At 39.2% G+C, this 19,002-nt stretch overlaps 1 protein-coding gene across 7 annotated transcripts in view; it reads right to left on the bottom strand.

Annotated features, from left to right (window-relative positions):
• ZNF438 (zinc finger protein 438) overlaps nt 1–10,006 on the bottom strand; it is a 183,951-nt gene extending 173,945 nt beyond the window's left edge. For all 7 annotated transcript variants that reach the window (XM_059404354.1, XM_059404349.1, XM_059404350.1 and 4 more), the window contains exon 1: nt 9,511–10,006. The gene's annotated coding sequence lies outside the window, so the exon portion shown is untranslated. The remainder of the gene's footprint in view (nt 1–9,510) is intronic.
• Nucleotides 10,007–19,002: the final 8,996 nt, after the last annotated feature.

Consider the following 19,002-nt stretch of genomic DNA (forward strand, 5'->3'; position numbering starts at 1 on the left):
AAATGTTTGAGTATCATTTAGTAATTAAACAACAGTGATTCATAAACAATATTAATTTTAGTACTGGATTGAGATTAAGCTCTTAAGGTTAACTATCATAGCAGGTCAGAAATTTGGACTGTGAACAAATACAAGAATTAGGCTTCACATTTGCAAAGAGCTTTCACATAAAAATGTTTTATCTAAGTCATAAATGTAGCTTTATCTCTGGATAATACTTGTCTAGAGGGCGGAGAGGGATAGCACAGCTATAGGTTACAAAAGGAAACCGGCTGCATATCAACATGACAATACCCGTTACCCATTCTTTTTTTTAAGTACTATGAGCTTATTTCATATGTAAATACAGTACACAGGGTATTTTTAATAAGACTTCAATACAACAAAGAAAATATACCAAAAACTAATTTCGCCTTCTCTAACTTCTAATATAAAGAATGCCCTCTGAGTTTATCTTAGCATCTCAAAGGAAAACATTTTTAAAACTAAAATATCGTGTGAGAGATCACTTTAGAAAAATACATACTTTTTGTCAGAGTTCCAGTAAACCGTCGTAAATACCTCTTTATTTCATTCTGAATAAAAATATTGTAAAATAAGAATTAAAACAAAATACTTTATAAAAATGGTACTATAATTGTGGTAAAATGATTCAAAGATACTAAAATAATTCAGCCTACCTTATACAAAAGACATACACTATAATCATTAACCTTCTAAAATGCTGATAAGAATCCTTAATTAACTTTCAAAAAGTCATCACTTATAGATGTATCTCTAACAACAGCAAAAACAATAAACTTTTAGATCTATAATTCAACATCCATCAAGACTGCTTTTGGCAGCATATGATACAACACACTCCCACAAGAGAGAAAAACAGACATAAAAGTAACAGCTTTCACCACAGTGTTTAAAACATTAAAGTATTTCCATAAATAACATATTACCTTTTAACTATATATAAAAATAATCCTTGAAGCAGCCTGGGTCCCAAATAACATATAATCCTGTGACTGGTAGATAGAAAACAAATGATATTCACAGCACTCATTTCTTTTTTTAAAAGTTTCAGAAGAAAAGCAAAATTAGAAGTGTATATTAGCTCAACTGCTAATATAAATGTTTGACATAAATTTCAATGGAAAATAAAAGTACCTATTCTCCAGTTTCAAGAAAGGAAAAGATTATTCTTTGGCTCTATTCCAAGCTGGAAACAAGTAACCACAGAACCAGTTTTAAATATGCCCCAATCTATCAATCCTTAAACTCTAGTCAACATTTCCACTTAAACCCTCAGCTGAGAAAGTCAGCCGGTCAGTAACTGCCTTGCTTCTGTACCCTTGCTTCTCAATGCCAGCCAGTTCCTAAAGTCCAAGTTTAAAGTTGGCCAATGCCTAAATTGTCTCACTGAAAGTAAGCCAATCTTAAAATTCCATGCTTCTTCAAAACCCTATCTAAGTACATCTCTGCCTGTTTCGAGGATTCTACTCTGCAAGCATAGCTCTCCCTTCCTTAGCAAGTATGAAATCCAGCTCTGTTTCAGTTACACTTAATGGTGGTCTCTCCCCTCAATAATGCTATAAATATTATGTTAACCTGGATATAGCATTTTTCTTCAAGGAGGTAAGAAAAATATTTTTATGCTAAGTCAGTTGTATGGAAAGTTGAAAATCTTCACTTTTTAAATGTAATTATATATATATATATATATATATAATTATAATCCTTCATGGCCCAATATACAAATGCACTAACAAAGGTCTTTTTCCTTCCCTTCTTAATCCCAGACCCACAGTTTCATACTATCAATTGTCCACATCCAGCCTATTCTATTCTATTCTATTCTATTCTACAGAAAACATTAAAATTTCCAATTACAGACCTAAAAACACAGAACTGTTTTATGCCACAAGGGCAGGAGGTGCGGGGATAGGTAAAAATGGGTGAAGGGGAATGGAAAGTATAAGCTTCCAGTTATGGGATGAGTAAATCTCAGGGATGAAAGGGACAGCATGAGGAATATTGTCAAGATATTATAATAGCTTTATATGGTGACACTTGCTGTGAGCACAGCACAATATTCAGAGCTGAGGAATCACTATCTTTGTATACCTGAACTAATTTAACACTGTGTGTCAACTATACTTCATTAAAACAAACAGCCTGATTTTAAAAATGGGCAGAGGATCAGAATAAACATTTTTCCAAAGAAAACACTGTGGAAAACAGTGTGGCGATCCCTCCAAAAAAGACAACTAAAACTCCCATATGCCCCAGCAATTCCACTTCTGGGTATTAAAATTTTTCTTCCAATCACTGAAACTCACACCGAGAACTGAGTATCATCAAATAATCTTCAAACGAAATAATAACTCATCAAAAATTTAAGTAGATATTCTTTTGGAAAGTAAGAGAGCCTCAAATGTGACTAAAAGATGGTAAGGGCTAAAGAGAATAATACGGTTTCTAATTTAAAAATTAGAATGAATGGAAATCCTATTCTAAATCTAAATCCCTCTATCAGAATGGCAAAGAGAATCATGCCAAGTAGGTTACTTCACCCAAGTATACTCAAATACAGCTGAGAGCCATCTCTTCACACTGCTTTTGGACCTGAGTGTGCTCAAAAAAATAAATTCTACATAGCAAGCAGCACTACCTTATGCTTTATCAAAACTCAGTAAAGATCCCACTCAACTCCAAGCACAGTACAAACACTGAATTACCAACTGACTCAAGTGACAACATGAACATCTGACTAGGTGTTGTAGTCACCCCCAAATATGCCACTTTGACCTTTTGATTATTTTGAATCAAAGGTACTTAAGAAACAGCAGGTGCAAGGACACTCTGACTCTCCTTTTTTTTTTTTGTCCTGAAAGTAAAAGATAAACTCCCCTGTGAAAGGTATCCTCCCTTGTACCAGGAGGAAGACATTCTTACCACCAGAGATAGGGATCTGGGAGCAGAGAAACCTGTACAAAGAAATCTTATTAAACTAATCCTTATCTTCCTCCTTACTTCTTCACTATTTACTACCCCTAGCCCAGACTCTTCTGGATCCTGTCAGTTCTTCACAAATTTATTGTTTCTTTGCCTAAAATGTGTAAAAGCTTCCTGTTCTGGTTACTTCTTTGGGTCTTGATGAAGGTTCCCCTGTATAAGTTTAATAAAGTTTGTATGTTTTTCTACTGCTAATCTGTCTTGTATCAGTTTACTACTGAGGCCCAGACTGAGACCCAAAGATGATGGAGACTTTTTCCTCCCTTACGGTGTCAAGAGACCTACTTAGTTAGGTTAAGAATGGATTTGGTGAATTTATCCAGAAATTGTCAAATTTCTTTATTAGAGGGTATCCAGACAGGCAGCACAGGATAGTAAAAATAGTCAAAACTTTATTATGAGTTAGGTGATCTTAAGTAAATTCCTAGTTTTTATAAGACAGGAAGATCAAATGAAACAACTAGTAACTTTAAAAATGTCCTAAGCATCAAAACCTCGCAGACTCCTAGATTTGCTTTTGTCCCTAACTTGCTATAATATATATAGCAAGTCATTTTGATCTAAGTCTGTTTCCCCATCTGGCAAGTAGTGAGGATAATGCATGTCCTACACATTCCATGGGGTGTTCATGAAAATCACATATAAAAATTAATGTGAAAGTATTTCTGAAATATATAAACCACCATGTAACTGTGAGATAGTTAATTCAATATATGAATGAGATTTATATTAGCAAACCTGTTACAACCCAGAATTGTATAATGCCCAAATTAAATTAACTTTATTAAGAAAAAATATTCATAGCTAAATACCAAACCCAAAACACTAGACATATTGACAACCAAAAAAATTCAAGGCTATTAGGTACAAAAACTATTTTCCTTGCAATAAATGAACCAAATTGGCTCAGCTCTTCAACAAACTAAAAGCAGTTGAACACAATCTTTTGTTCAAGTCAGGTATTTGCCACTTACAACTACTGCCTCAACCTCTAAAAGCTGAGGCAGTAGTTGTAAAAAAAAAAAAAAAAAAAAAATAGTAAGGAAGAAAGAAAAAAGTTACATATTGCAGGGTTTCTCAGTATCAGCAGTACTGACATTTTGAACTGGATAATTTTTTTTGTTGGGTTGTCTTGTGCGTTACAGGGTATTTAAGAATATCCCTGGCCTCCACTGACTACATGACAGGTACAGTGCCCCCAACACATAGTTGTAATAACCAAAAATGTCTCTAGACATTTGCCAAATATCTCCAGAGTGACTTGGGGGAAGGAACAAAATCATCCCCAGTAGAGAACCACTGAGGTAAATCCATAGTTCCATATATTCCAGTATTTATATCACATTTATGTAGAATGCAGCTTCAAGCTAGCACCTTTGCTAGGACCAAAGAAAAGAATGCTATCTGTAGGATAGTAATATTTAGTAATATTTAACAATTATAGCTATGGTAGGGAGTTATGGTTAACATATCCCTTCCATCACCATGTAGTTTTTGCTTAAACTCTCTAAGTATTTTCTTCTTGCATGTTCTTTTGGGATAATAATTTGGTTAATCTGTCATTAAAGCTCAGTCTCCACCCAGTCCTTCTAATTAATAGTCATTATTTATGTGGGGGAAAAAATCAAGCTTCAAGATCTTAATTTCTAAGTAACCATGTATCAAATGAATCAAATTTAAGTGACACTTAAGTGTTTACATTATTTAAATATATTTAAACATTTACAATGCTAAAGAAAAGTACACAAACTAGTATATTTAGCTCTTACTGCAAGTACACTCTGTGTGTATATATATGTATATATACATATAATGTGTATATATACATACACACTATATACACACATATATACACACATACATATATGACTTAAAGGTAATAACAGAATTGACTAATAGAAACTACAAGATGAAAAAAAAAAAGAAACTACAAGACATTTAAATATTAAAAAATATTTAGTGCCCACTACATGTTATCAGTGGGCGAGATAAATAATTTTCTAAAAGAAACAATTTCCAGACACTTGCATTTTTATTCTTAACTAGTAGATTCTAAATTTGTTCATGTAAATATAGATTTTTAAAATAATTTGGATTTTACAAGTTATCTAGAACGGTCAGTGTTAGAAAAAGGGGTTCCTGTCTTCAAACAGGAAGACTTAACCATTATGCCCACCCTGCTGGGAGCGGGTAGCACAATTAAACAATGATCAAACAATGCCCTCACTAAGCCTGAACTTAAAAAATGACAAAGCCTGAGCAATCAGGAGCCCCTTCAAGATACTTTATACTATATATGAATATCTGATATTCCTGGGAAAGCTAGCTGCAACTGTAGATAAAGAAATAATAATCCATTTCAACCCTACTAAACTTAGGGAAGCCATGGTAGGGGACTTAAGGTTCTGTGAACTGCAAAATGAAATGGCACATTTCTGCATTTCTATTTGCGGAGGGTTCCAATTTAGAGTGATGGTGGATTTGGTTATTCATATCAGCTATCCCACTGACAGCTAAAAAAGCTAAACAAGATATTTTATATATTGTAAGAAAAAAAAACTCTGAAATTAATCACAAAATCTACAATGGTGTAATTCTATAAAATGTTTTAATGGTTCAAATTTGAAATATGGTAGGAAGTAATAAAATTATGACAAATATATTGACATTAGAGTATACTCTTAAAGAGATGTACAGAAGTAAGACCCAAATTTTTGTGCATATTGTTCTACTAGTTTCCATGTTCTACAATGTTCCAGATGGGAGAGGTCATCTATAACTCCACCTATGACATATACGACAAGATCCCCTTTCTATGACAAAAAAAATAGTTCAGTGTTAGAGAGATGAGCAGCAGAGAAACTGAAGCCTACTCCAACATATGGAACTTTGGCGTGATACACTTAAACCAATGGAAACCTGCCTAAATACCTCACACAGCCCCTCCATCACTCTGTATTATGCAAGCTGCAACATTTCAAGCCAACTCCCTTATTTCACTAGTAAATCCTGTCAACACTGAGGTAATAGAACTGGAAAATCTCATCACTCCACAATGATACTAAAATATCAGAATTTATTTCATTTGGTAAAAATTATATCGTTGCCAAATAAAGCTAATGCAAATACAGTAAAATATGCAAGATTATGAGTAATTCTTAAAGAGGACTCTTGGGGAGCCTCAAATTCACTGTGAAATTGGTTAGGCATTCTTTTGCTCCTTTGACCCCTTCATGCCCCATCCCTCCAGTATATAGGATGGAGGGGGCTGCAAAGGTCAAAATGAAATGATCAGCATGCTTTTATGCATTTGGTCTACTCTGGTTTTATTCCCACAGGTTTTTCCTCAGACTGTTCCTCCAAGGAGAGTGCTATGTATTATTCATCCCTAAACTCCCAAAACTTAACCAAATGTCCCAAATATAAAGTCATCCCTAACAGCTACTACACGGCAGGCACTGGATTAAGAACTAGAGACAAAGAAGTAAAAAAGATACAGACCTCACCTTCACAGAACTTCATGGAAGGGGGATATTGAATATTGGTTGTGTGAACTGAATTAAAGCCCAGTCAGCACAGCCCAACTGCCCATTTCTTTTTCTCCACGGCTAACCAAGGTTTAGGTGAGGAATAAAACCAGGCTTTCTCTTCAGAAATATACATGTGAGTCTCCAGCTCTAACCATTCCCCTGAGTTCCATATTCATATATCCAACCGCCTACTCAACAAGTTGACTTACAGGTCTTTATAGACATTGATTGTGGGGACTCCGAAGCCAGACTGCTGGGTTTTGAATCCTGGTTCTGTCACTCTCAAGCTGGGTCACTTTCAACCTCTCTGTGCCTCTGTGTTCTCATTTGCAAAATGGGGATTACAATGGTCCCTGGCACATACAACCGTTTTAAGGATTAAATTAATTAACACACCTACGAATGCTTAAAACCCTGCCCAGTACAGTTTATGCCTACAAAGTGCTTACTATTACTACTAGCTCTAGTATTACTATGTCTACAAGGCATCTAAAACTCGTCCAAAACAGAATTTATGATTTTCTCACCAAATCCCTTTCTACCTGCTCAGTCAATCGCACTACTGTTCTCCCAAGTGTTCCAGCCTAAAACCTAGTTAGTCATGATTTTTCCTTTTCCTCACTCTCCAGTTTAGTAAATCCACACCAGTAGCTCTACCCTCAAATTTTGTCATGAATTTGATCATTTACTATCATCTCTGCAACTACTTCTTCAAGGCCAAGATAGCAGCAGCTCTCCTCCAGGGTAGAGCCACACCTCCTACTTCCCCACTTTTGATACCCTCCCCCACTCCATGACCTTCAAGTTAATTCTGCAACCAATAAAAGTAAAATCAAATGCGATTTCCTTGATATAAAACTTCCAGTGGTTTTCTATCACACCTAGAATCACACCTTTACTTCACCATAGCCGCCATAATCTGGCCTGGTTTTCCAACATCATCTGCCACCACTTTCCCTCTCCCTTGCAGTGATCTAAACACTCACCTTGCGTTGCCTTGGCCACCTCAGGCTACCTTCCCCCTCAGACCACCGCTTCTTTGTTGCTCCTGTTCTACAGGACTGTCATCTGGAGCAGAGACTCTGAAGCCAGATTGCCCAAATTTGTATACTGTCTCTATCACATTTTAGCTGTACAATCTTTGAGCAATGCTTCCTGTGTGTCAGTTTCTTCTTCTATAAAAATGGAGGTATTAGTACTTACAGCATAAGGTCGGTATAAAAATTTAGTGTTTAGAAGACTGCCTCACGTATTTAAGCTCCACGTAAGTGCTGACTGCTCTTATGATCCTTGCCTGAAATGTTACCTCAGGCTCTTCCTCTCACTTCAGTTGATTCAGCTGTCACCTTTTTTGAAAGGCCTTCCCTTATAGATCGTATCTAAAACAACCTACCTTTTTCCCCCACTGTCATTCCCTTATCTTCCTTTACCTCACTATACTTAGTCACTCTCTGAAATAATATTATGTACTTAATCTTTGTAGCCCAGTCACTGGAAAATGAGCTCCACCAGGTTGGGGACTATCTTGTTTGCTGCTCTATTTCTGGTTCTGACTCAGAACCTGACTTCTGAATAAACATACCTCTTATCCAGGCTAGAAGACCTATGGGAATTTCTTAATAACAAGACCATACTTAGTCTTTTGTTCTTAAACTTATCATCTCCTTTGATCCTTGAAAAAGCAACAGCAAATACACCATCATCTCCCAATTTAGAACAAAAAAGGAAATCCCAAATTTGGGTGCTTGTCTTTGGACACAAAACTATTAGCTGGTAGAACCAAAATTAGCACCTCCGCTTTCTAATTCTAAGGCTTTTCAAAGAAGGATAAACTGACTTTACAGAAATGTGACCTCTCAATCCTTGGAATAAATACTCTCTGAGATGTGTACAACAGTCTTCCCTTCAAACTTCCTAACAAATACTTACCTCTACATTTGAGAAGTATTAGAGTACTCACTCCTCTATAATGTACTAACCCTTGGCAAGCCAAAACATTCAAAGTCCAATATGACAATGGGATATTCCAAGTCCACACAGAAACAACCTCTAAAATTAAGTGTATCCATGTTGACTATAATGTACTAGTTCCAACAGGATAAAACCTTTCTCTGAAAAACCCAGCCAAGGAGACTGCATACTCGTCAAAAACACTGTGATAAGGGCAGCAGTCATTTCCTGATCCCTGTTCCACAAAGTTCAGTGACAACAGTTCAGGTCGCCCATCAGACTCAAATGTTGTCCATGATCAGATGGGAGGTGGGTGCGAGGGGGTTGAGGGGGCAAATCGTGAAGATCCCTACCTACAAGACCTTGGTTAAATGGCCATTGGCCGGCACATTCTCAGAATAACGACTATCTTTCTGAACCTTCACTTAGCAAGTTTACATGCTTGTGTTACCTCATATGCTCTCACAATGTTCCCGGTTCTGTGAGAATGTTAACTAGGCCAGAGGTTGCGTCACCTCCATTTTACACCAAAAGGAACCTGAGGCAGCAGGTGGTTATCTTTACAGCTTGTCCTCAGCGATCTGGTCACTTGCAGGATCCCAAAGAAAGCCTAGATGTGGAGTGTCTGAAGAAACCCTCCATTCCAGACTTCATGTCAAACTCCAGGGCTGAGGGGGAAACTAAGCCCCTTCATCAAGGAAGAAGAAAAAAGGGGGTCGCTCCCCTTTGGACTTTCCCCGTTCCTTCCCTGTCCTCATTCGCCAGCCCCTAGAGCCCTCTCGGCCCCAGGGGAGAAGTGCGGGCCTGCCCCCGCGGGGCGCGGCCTCGCCTCCTCGCACTCCCGGTCCCGCCCGCCCCAGAGGGCGCGCTCCCACTCTGGGCGGGCACCTGTCCCTTCACCACGTTCGGCGGCTCCCCGATCGCCCAAGAATCAAACGCCCGCTGCCACCACCGACACCGGGAATGCGAGCAACAGGGCGAGACCCGCAGGCCCAGAGAGCTGCAGGAATCCTCAGAAACTTACAGTTTTCCTACAGCGTGCGCGTCACGGCGAGGTGACGTCACGGGACCCGGCGTTCAGGGAGGTCAGGCCGCTGGGCGCCGGGCCGCACCACCCCCACGGCTCCGCCCCGTGCGCGACGGCGGGAGAGACGCCCCTTTCCTCAGCGGCCCCGCCCTCCACCTTGTAGCGCTAGGCGCAGGCGCACACGGCCTGCGTGGCCGCCTTTTAGAGCGGGGACTGTTTGAGAGACTTTCGCCGAAAGCCTGTGGCGGGGGCGCCAATGTAAGGGGGCGTGGACATACACCCCTTCCCCACCATCTCCCCCACCCTCGGGAGCGCAGCAAACAAGCTGTCGCCCAGGGAGCTGGAGTCGGACACCAGGGTTGTGAGGTAGATTTTCCGCAGACATTGCCTCCTTTCCCTCACGTGTTCATTAAAAGTTCTCCACGTGTGGAAACAACCATTGCTCCCCACCAGGTGCGGGCAAGCCCTCGGGCGGGAGGAGTCGGCTCTCCCACGGGTCCTCGCTCCCACCCAGCCCCGCCCTTGGGTCCGCCCCCGGTTCCGCCCCAACCGGACCTGCCTCGGCTCGCCCCGCCCACGCCGGCTAGACCCCTCCCCTCGAGTCCGCCCTTCCGGCTCCCGCTCGGAGCTCCAGCAGGCTCCCCCTGCCCCGCCCTGTCCCGGCGCTCGCTAGGAAATTTTAGTGTGTTCTTCCTACTGGATTTCCCGTTTGGGCTCAGTGAAGCTACTTACAGGCTACCGTTCACCTCTATTAAATTTAACAAACAAATACGTACACTTTTTGGCCAGTGTGAACTTTCCACCACCTCCCACTCACGTGATGATGCCTTCCTGTGCCCTGGGTCTCTGCTCTTCTTTATGCTCTTACCGACGGCGAATTCTGGTGTTAAAAGATAGCTCAGCAGAAGGGAAAATGAAGGCTCGAAGAACTAACGCCGATATAGTAAGAGATTATTTCTGGCTTATAGGATTCTTACATTACACACAGAAGCAGGGGGAAAAAATAAACGCTTTGGTTAAAAGTGGCTCAGGCAAATCATTCTTGGGGGGGAAATAATAGGAAAAACAGGCCTTGGAAATAGACCCTAAGGAGGAAATGTTGAAGATGCCAATAATCTCTTTTAAAAACGTATTTGGAATCACGACAAATTGTTAGATCAGGCATGGGATTTTGCCAGGCAGCTCCAATATAAATAAAACCTGAAACAATGGTTTGTTTACACTCCCATTGAAAATATTGTAGTATTTTCATAGGAACGAGTGATTACAGGAGAATATTAGTCTTTAACTCTTGACATCTAAGCGGGTTAAAAATAAGTATGTGTATTGTTCAAGAAAAATCTAAAGTTTTGAAAAGTTTCTGATTTGGGTAATATATTTTTAGTTAATATAATATTATACAAGATCTTTATTATCAAATGATGTAAGAAATGTGTAAATAATTTAAGAGTAAAGTATTTTTCTGTGGAGCAGAGTTATAGAAAAGTTAGCACGTTTTAAAAGTGCTACATTTTTTAAAAAATGATATTTATATTTTTCTTTGTAAAACAACACCTTTTAGACAACTTTAAATTGTACGTTTGTTAACATACCTATAAAATGTTTTATGTGTATCATGCCAAAAGTTGTAATTCTCTTGAGATTCTAGATAAACCTATGGGAGTATTTCACAAGTAAATGCCATCTCTCGTTTTTAACAAGTACACATCAAGTCCATTAAACATTTTTAACACAGAGTACATTTGCTTCTCTAAGATGGTTTGGCTTCTGGATGTTTACTATACTGGTAAGTTATTAGTATACTTTTGAGCTTGTGCTGGAGACAGGAACACAAGAAAGAAGACAAATATCTTCAATAAGATGGGTGGGGGGAAAGAAGACAAATGTCTTATTATTTAGTATGTTTTTTCCCTTGCTACCCCAAGATTTAAAACAAAAACAAACACTTCCCACTTCCTATATTGCTAGATGCAGGAAAGAAGTAACGTGTTCAAGAAAAGAATGACAAGCAGAAAGGGTACCCAAACAAAGAGGAACTTCAGGGAATGTCAAATTTGTGGAAATATACACATTCAGATTCTGTCAAGTTCCGTGACAAACTGGAATCTGATCTAAATAAGTAGCCAGAAAAAAAAAAAAAAAAAAAGTAGCCAGGAGGTAGGGTCAAAAGTGTGTTGATAGAGGTGCCTGGGTGGCTCAGTGGGTTAAAGCCTCTGCCTTCGGCTCAGGTCATGATCCCAGGGTCCTGGGATCCAGCCCCGCATTGGGCTCTCTGCTCAGCAGGGAACCTGCTTCCTCCTCTCTCTCTGCCTGCCTCTCTGCCTACCTGTGATCTCTGTCAAATAAATAAATAAAATCTTAAAAAAAAAAAAGTGTGTTGACATTAGAGAGAGGAACTCTGAGAAGAACTTCTTACTTTAAGAAAATAAAACCCTAGACATTCAGTGGTTAGCACCGGAGGGACTAAGGGCTTCCACTCCGGCCCTTCACTCTCCACTGGTGGTTCTTTCACTTTAAAATCTGCTGCCCCTAAGCAAGTTAGCCCCCAGAGCACTCTACTTCAGAACTCTTCCCTTGGTCCTACACTGCAAACTGAGAAAACCTTAACTGTACTACTAGGGAAAAATAAAAGGTGGAAATACAATGGCTACTATTTACTGGGTTTTATACATACCCAACCCTGCATTATCTGATTAATCCTTGCAACTGGATGAGATAAATGCTGCCATTATCTCCATTTGACACAGAAGACAAGCATGGTTCCCAATGCTAAGTATGTCACATCCTGCAGCCTCTAAGTAGCAAAGTCAAGATTTAAATCCATACTCCAGAATCGACAGCCATAACCACTGATCTATATGAAGTTTCATGTAACAACGTAAGAAACAGAGACTGAGAAGGTCCAAGATACATAAATTCTAGCTCACAAAGACTGATACCATGGGTATCTTCTTCACTATTCCTCAGCCTGTCTTTGCATGGATACTTCTATATCATTGTTTAAGGTGCTCATCATAACCCACTGAGTTGATTTTGTAACCATTAATAGATTACCACCCTGAGAAACACTCATTAGAATCCAAAATATAAAATATCAAACTGTATTGCATGTGATAAGTGTAATTTTTCCAAAAGCATAAATTAGGAGAAACCATTGTTTCAGAACACACACACATTTGTTGCTGTGCTGATGTAGTTCTTCCTGTGGGTCTCAGTGAAAAAAAAGTGTAAAAAACGCTATTACAACCACCCCTTGCCTGACTTCTATGCATATTTCTTCCTTCAGAATCAAGACCAAGAGAAACCAAATCCAACTCTATAACCCCCTTGCATCAGTCTCAGCTCCAAGATCTGGTCTGAGAGGTCTCTCTCCAGGCAATCAAGACAAATGATGAGGTCATTCTTACATCCAGAAAGGCTGCAGTCTCCAGCACAAGCACAAAAGTATACTAATAACTTGACGGTATAGTAAGCATCGAGAAGCCAAGAGTTACACAGAATTAAAGAGAGGTCGTTCAGAAAAGGGGGCAGAGATAAGGAGCTTGGTGGAAGGAAGACCTGAGACAAAGATTGGAGAGCTATAGAAGTATGTGTGATTAAGAACCACATAATCTTTCACAGGTCTGCTGGCACAGAGTTTGCAAAGTATTTCATTTTATCAGTTCTCCCTGCCAACCCCTTTATTTAGCTAACTCTCTCCATTCTTTCAGTCTCTTCTTAGCAGGAACTCCCTCTGAGAAGATTTCCCTAAGTGCTCTTTGCTCCTGGCCTTGAAAATTATTTTCATTTCCTTCTCTGCTGGACTGTAAGCTCTGTGAGGGTAGGGACAATGTTGGTCTTGTTCAAAGTCGAATCCTCTGCTTGAAGCTGAACATACCATAAGTTGAGACTCAGGAACTGTGTGTGGAGGGAGGAGTGAATGGACAGATGAACTCAAATTTTAAGACTGGCTAGATTTCTTACTCAAGATGCTAGTTGTTTCTTTTTTTAAAAGAAGGCATTGTGTTAATAGAAATAGTACTGAGAAGAAAAATCCTTAAGCAGAAAAAAACATTCAGAATGATGATGCAAGCATATCATAGCAAAACACTGATCAGGGTCAGCTCTGTTGTTAAATGGGTAGCTTTGTGCAAGTCCAATAACTTTCTGAGTCTTTAATGGGCTCAATAAATGTTATTTGTAGTGAATGTCCTAATAGAGTGTTACCCTGGGGGAACTCTGGGAAATCAGGGCAGGCCACCTGGAGCCTTATTTGCATGAAGTTCTCTGAAAGAAACTGACAGGCACTGGGAGCTGGCAATTAATCCTCTTAAACAAAAGATGTTGGACAAAGGCTTCCCCCAACAACAAGAGGGTGGAATGGGGGAGTGAGGAGGGAAATGGAAGACAAGTAACTAGTGTCATTGCTCTCAGGAGCCAAGTTCATGATTGAGTACAGGGCCAGGTGCATGCTTTTTGAGTATAAAGTTGAAAAAATCAAGCTGCATGTGTGTGTGTGTGTGTGTGTGTGTTGCGATTGAAGGGTAGGGGAGCAAGATGCAGGAGAAAGAAGAGGATGTCAAAAAGATTTACAATTACTCAAGGAAAAAACCTCACCTACTACGGCATAACCAGCAGGCAGAATGTTCCAGAAACAGGCCTCTGGGTCTCTGTGTATTCTGTTCTTCCTCCCTGGAATCTATTTTCTCCCTTATCTCTTGGAAAAGACCTACTCTTTCTTCAAGTTCAAGTTCTATCATTAATTACCTCTGCTAATAACTGCCAACATTAACTGAGCGCTTGCTTGGATCTAAAGCGGTGTACTCTCCAATGAAACCTTTAATCTTGACAACTATTAATTTTTTCTTAGATGTACAAAAACTAATAGTGCATCTTATAGTTGCTGGCATATTCAGTTTAGTAACAAATAGTGTGTTGTATTACATTTGTATGTGCTTCCTTCTATCCCACGAAGCTGTGAATTCTTTGAAGACGAGAGGGATTTATTCAACTTTGCGTCCTTAGCACCTAATGTAGCTCCTGGCACATAAAAAACATTTGACAGACTTCTCGCAATCAGTTGAAGAGGGAATGTCATCTCCCTGATGGACTGACAGGTAGGTGCAATCTAGAAGACAAAAGTCATAGACTTTTATCACCAAAATTTGTGGTTATCCCTAAGACCTCACTAGCCTGGGAAAATGAAGTCACAACTTCCTCAGAGTTTTGTCCTAGTTAAGTTCTATCTGGCATTAAAGGTATGTGACAGTCCCCCTGGGCAATTAATTCAGCATGTCTCTTCTCCACTTGACAAATTGCCATTTATTACTTACCCTTTATGTTGGGCTTACACAATTTTTAACCAATTAAAGCAGTTATACTAAGGCCAAATCAAAACAATGTTTTAAAATCTGATTCAGCAAACGCAGATCCAGTTGTGTTTAGACTTTAAACTGGAGATGATATTCAGCTCACCAAATTCTTTGATTTATGTTTTTACGTTTTTGACTTAACTGTCAGAAGATAACACATTTTAAAAGCAAGCATTTGACTTCTTCCAAAAAGTCAGAAGCTCTGATGATGTTGGCTGCCCATTCACCCAGGGCATTCATCACTGGAGTGAAGCTGCCTGGTTCAGAGGCACAGATGTTCCCCATTTTCCCATTACCCCACCTGGGGACTATTTAACCTACCCACTTGGCCCCTAAAGGCACTTGAGTTTATGACGGATCTTGAAAGTAAAGGGCTTGACCATTTAAGTTTCTAGCTTAAGAAGGATCATAAAACCTAAAAATGAACAGCTTTGCCCAGAAATTCGGTAATGCTGTAAGCGAATTAATGATAGTCAATAGTCACATTTTCCTTTATAAATAGAGTTTTCACAATTTTTATATCTTTCTTCTAGAGAAGAAATATTCTTGTGCATTAGGGATTTTCCAATACTGTATTGCTTTTTGGTGTGTAAACAAAAGAGAAAAATATTTAAGAGAAATTGAAATGCAAAATACACAGTCGGGTTCACAATATGGCATGGCATGTGTGACTGTTGTATTGATTGACTCACAGAATACAGTTACCCAGCATGCAGCTTTCCCGGGCCTCACAGTTCTCTTGTGACACATGGGAGAAGGGAAGTGCATATCTGTTAATTATCAGGTTTGTCTGGGGCGCCTGCGTGGCTCAGTGGATTAAGCCGCTGCCTTCGGCTCAGGTCATGATCTCAGGGTCCTGGGATCGAGTCCTGCATCGGGCTCTCTGCTCAGCAGGGAGCCTGCTTCCCTCTCTCTCTCTCTGGCTGCCTCTCTGTCTACTTGTGATTTCTCTCTGTCAAATAAATAAATTAAAAAAAAAATTATCAGGTTTATGTTTTGTTCTATACCACAAACGGTAGTCACAGTCACTTTTACATTATACTTCAAGCTCTGAGGTTATATAGAATATGAGTAATTCATCAGTTTGTTATTTTGGCTCTCTTGTTTAGATATGTAGTAGGTACAGCTATTGACCTTGGTTGCAAATGACAGAAAAACCCCAAGATAACAGGCTTCAACGGGATTGGCTTATTTATTTCATGTGTAAAAAATGTCTGGATATATGTGATCCAAGGGCCAGTTTGCCCATGTCAAATGTCAGCAACTCAGGTTCTTTCTATCTTGTGTTCAGTCATGCATGACCTAGATTCCCAGTCATCTCACAGTCCAAGATGGCAGCCTAACTCCAATAATCCCTCAGCATGCAGGAAGGAGAAGCTCCAGAATATTCTGCAGCTAGTACTCCTCAAATCCCACTTTTTCAAAGAAGCTTTTCTCAGCAAATGAAGAGACTGATCAATTGATTTCTCTTCTAAATTCCCTTAAAACCTATTTGTACTGGACTGTAACTGTTTAAATACTTAAAATGTATTTATATTATGAATATTCTCAACATCTCTGTCGTCATCATCGTTCTTAAATCTTTAACAATGATTCTAAACCCTGGTTACACATTAGAGTTGCCTGACAAACTGTAAAATGAAAAACAGTCCTCAGGTGCCACTGGTCCAGGATCTATACTTGGAAAACATCTGCAAAGGTGGAAGAAGACCACCTTTGAGAATGGGGTTGTTGAGAGGGGATTCACACCAGTTGTAGGTTCTGTCAGGGGCTCACTTAGGAGTATGTGTGCCAGGGAAGCTAAATATCAGCCTAGGGTTCTATATAGAGGGTCCTGAGGCCAAGCATGATGCAGAGGCATGAGGCTTCATAACTGTGAATGGATGACAGAAACCCCTGGGCCAGGATGACCAGAAGTGGCAGCCACCAGGCACTGAGGATTTGAGGCTCTTCGCCATCATTTCTGGGTTTGTGTACAACCCTGAGAGAAGGAATAGGAGCAAGGAAGACAGACAGACAGAGAGAGATAGCAAGCATTTTCAACCTCTCTAGTATGGAAGCTAAATCAGATTGGATTTAATTTAGAAGAATTAAAGACGTATGATGGTTCTTATGACTCAAATCTTATGGACCAAAATTGTAGATGTGACAAAAGCTGATAATATGTGCAGGAAAATACCTTATATTTAAACAATAGTTTATTGTCTTATATTGTTCCGTGCTCTAATTATTATCTGATTATAACTACAAAGCCACCCTTTAGAGTGAATACAGAACAGAGAGGTGATGTCAGTAGAAATTTAGGATAATACCTGAAGAACCCCAGATAAAGATGGTGAAACTCAGAAAAATATTTGTGGTTTCTGACTCTTACAGTTGACAAAAATGTCAAGTATATTCCTAACTAGAGATTTTCCTTGCTATCAGTATCTTCTTACTTATAGAAGCAAAAATAATTTTTTCACTTTAAAATTTTCATTCCTGCTATATCTATCTGATTGAATGGGTACCTAACCACATTTTTACTTATATACACACCAAAAACATGCAGGAAAAGAGACATCCATTCTACACTAAGTTGCTTTGAATTTTCCTTTCATATATAACTCTAAAGTATATATTACTTCTTTTTAAATTGGAAATATATTACTCTTGTCATGTAAAGTAGACCAGTTTCTTTTTTTTTTAATTTTTTAAATAGATTTTTATTTATTTATTGGACAGAGAGATCACAAGTAGGCAGAGAGGCAGGCAGAGAGAGAGGAGGAAGCAGGCTCCCCGCTAAGCAGAGAGCCTGATGTGGGGCTTGATCCCAGCACCCTGGGATCATGACCTGAGCGGAAGGCAGAGGCTTAACCCACTGAGCCACCCAGGCCCCCCAGACCAGTTTCTTTTTTACTATTATTTAAATTTTAGTTAGCGTAGAGTGCAGTGTTAGTTTCTGGAGTAGAATTCAGCGATTCATCAGTTACATAAAACACCAAGTGCTCAGCACAAATGCGCTCCTTAATATGCATCACCCATTGGGCGCATCCCCCACCCACCACCCTTCATCAACCCTCAGTTTGTTCTCTGTAAGTCTCTTACGGTTTGTTTTCCTCTTTCCTTTTTCTCTTTTCCCCTTCCCCAATGTTCATTTGTTTTGTTCTTTAAATTCCACATATGAGTGAGATCATATGGTATTTGTCTTTCTCTGACTAACTTATTTCGCTTAACATAATACTCTCTAGCTCCATCCTCATCATTGCAGATGGCAAGATTTCATTCTTTTTGATGGCTGAGTAATAGTCCATCATATATATATATATATATATATATATATATATATATATATATATATAAATAGAGAGAGAGCACATCTTCTTTATCCATTCATCAGTTGATGGACATTTGGGCTCTGTCTATAGTTTGGTTATTGCAAATAATGTTTCTATAAGCATTGGGGTGCATCCATCCCTTTGAATCACTGTGTTTGTATCCTTTGGGTAAATACCTAGTACTACAATTGGTGAATCATAGAGTAGTTGTATTTTTAACTTTTTGAGGAATCTCCATACTATTCTCCAGAGTGGCTGCACGAGTTTGCATTCCCAAAAACATTGCCAGAGGTTCCCCCTTTCTTCACATCCTCACCAACACCTGTTGTTTCTTGTGTTGTTAATTTTAGGCATTCCAGTTGGTGTGAGATAGTATCTCATCATGGTTTTGATTTGTATTTTCCTGATGATGAGTGATGATGAGCATCTTTTTATATGTCTGTTAGCCATTTGGATTCCTTCTTTGGAAAAGTATCTATTCATGCCTTGTCCCATTTCTTAACTGGATTGCTTACCTAGTGAGTTCGATAAGTTCTTTATAGATTTTGGATACTAACCCTTTATCAGATATGTCGTTTACAAATATCATCTCCCATTCCATAGGCTGCCTTTTAGTTCTGTTGGTTGTTTCTTTTGCTGTGCAGAAGGTTTATTTTTTTGTTTTGTTTTGTTTTTTAAGATTTTTATTTATTTATTTGACAGACAGAAATCACAAGTGGGCAGAGAGGCAGGCAGAGAGAGAGAGAGAGGAGAAAGCAGGCTCCCCGCTGAGCGGAAAGCCGGATGCGGGGCTCGATCCCAGGACCCTGGGATCATGGCCT

The sequence above is a fragment of the Mustela nigripes genome, chromosome 6, assembly GCF_022355385.1.
Source record: "Mustela nigripes isolate SB6536 chromosome 6, MUSNIG.SB6536, whole genome shotgun sequence".
Lineage (NCBI taxonomy): Eukaryota > Metazoa > Chordata > Mammalia > Carnivora > Mustelidae > Mustela > Mustela nigripes.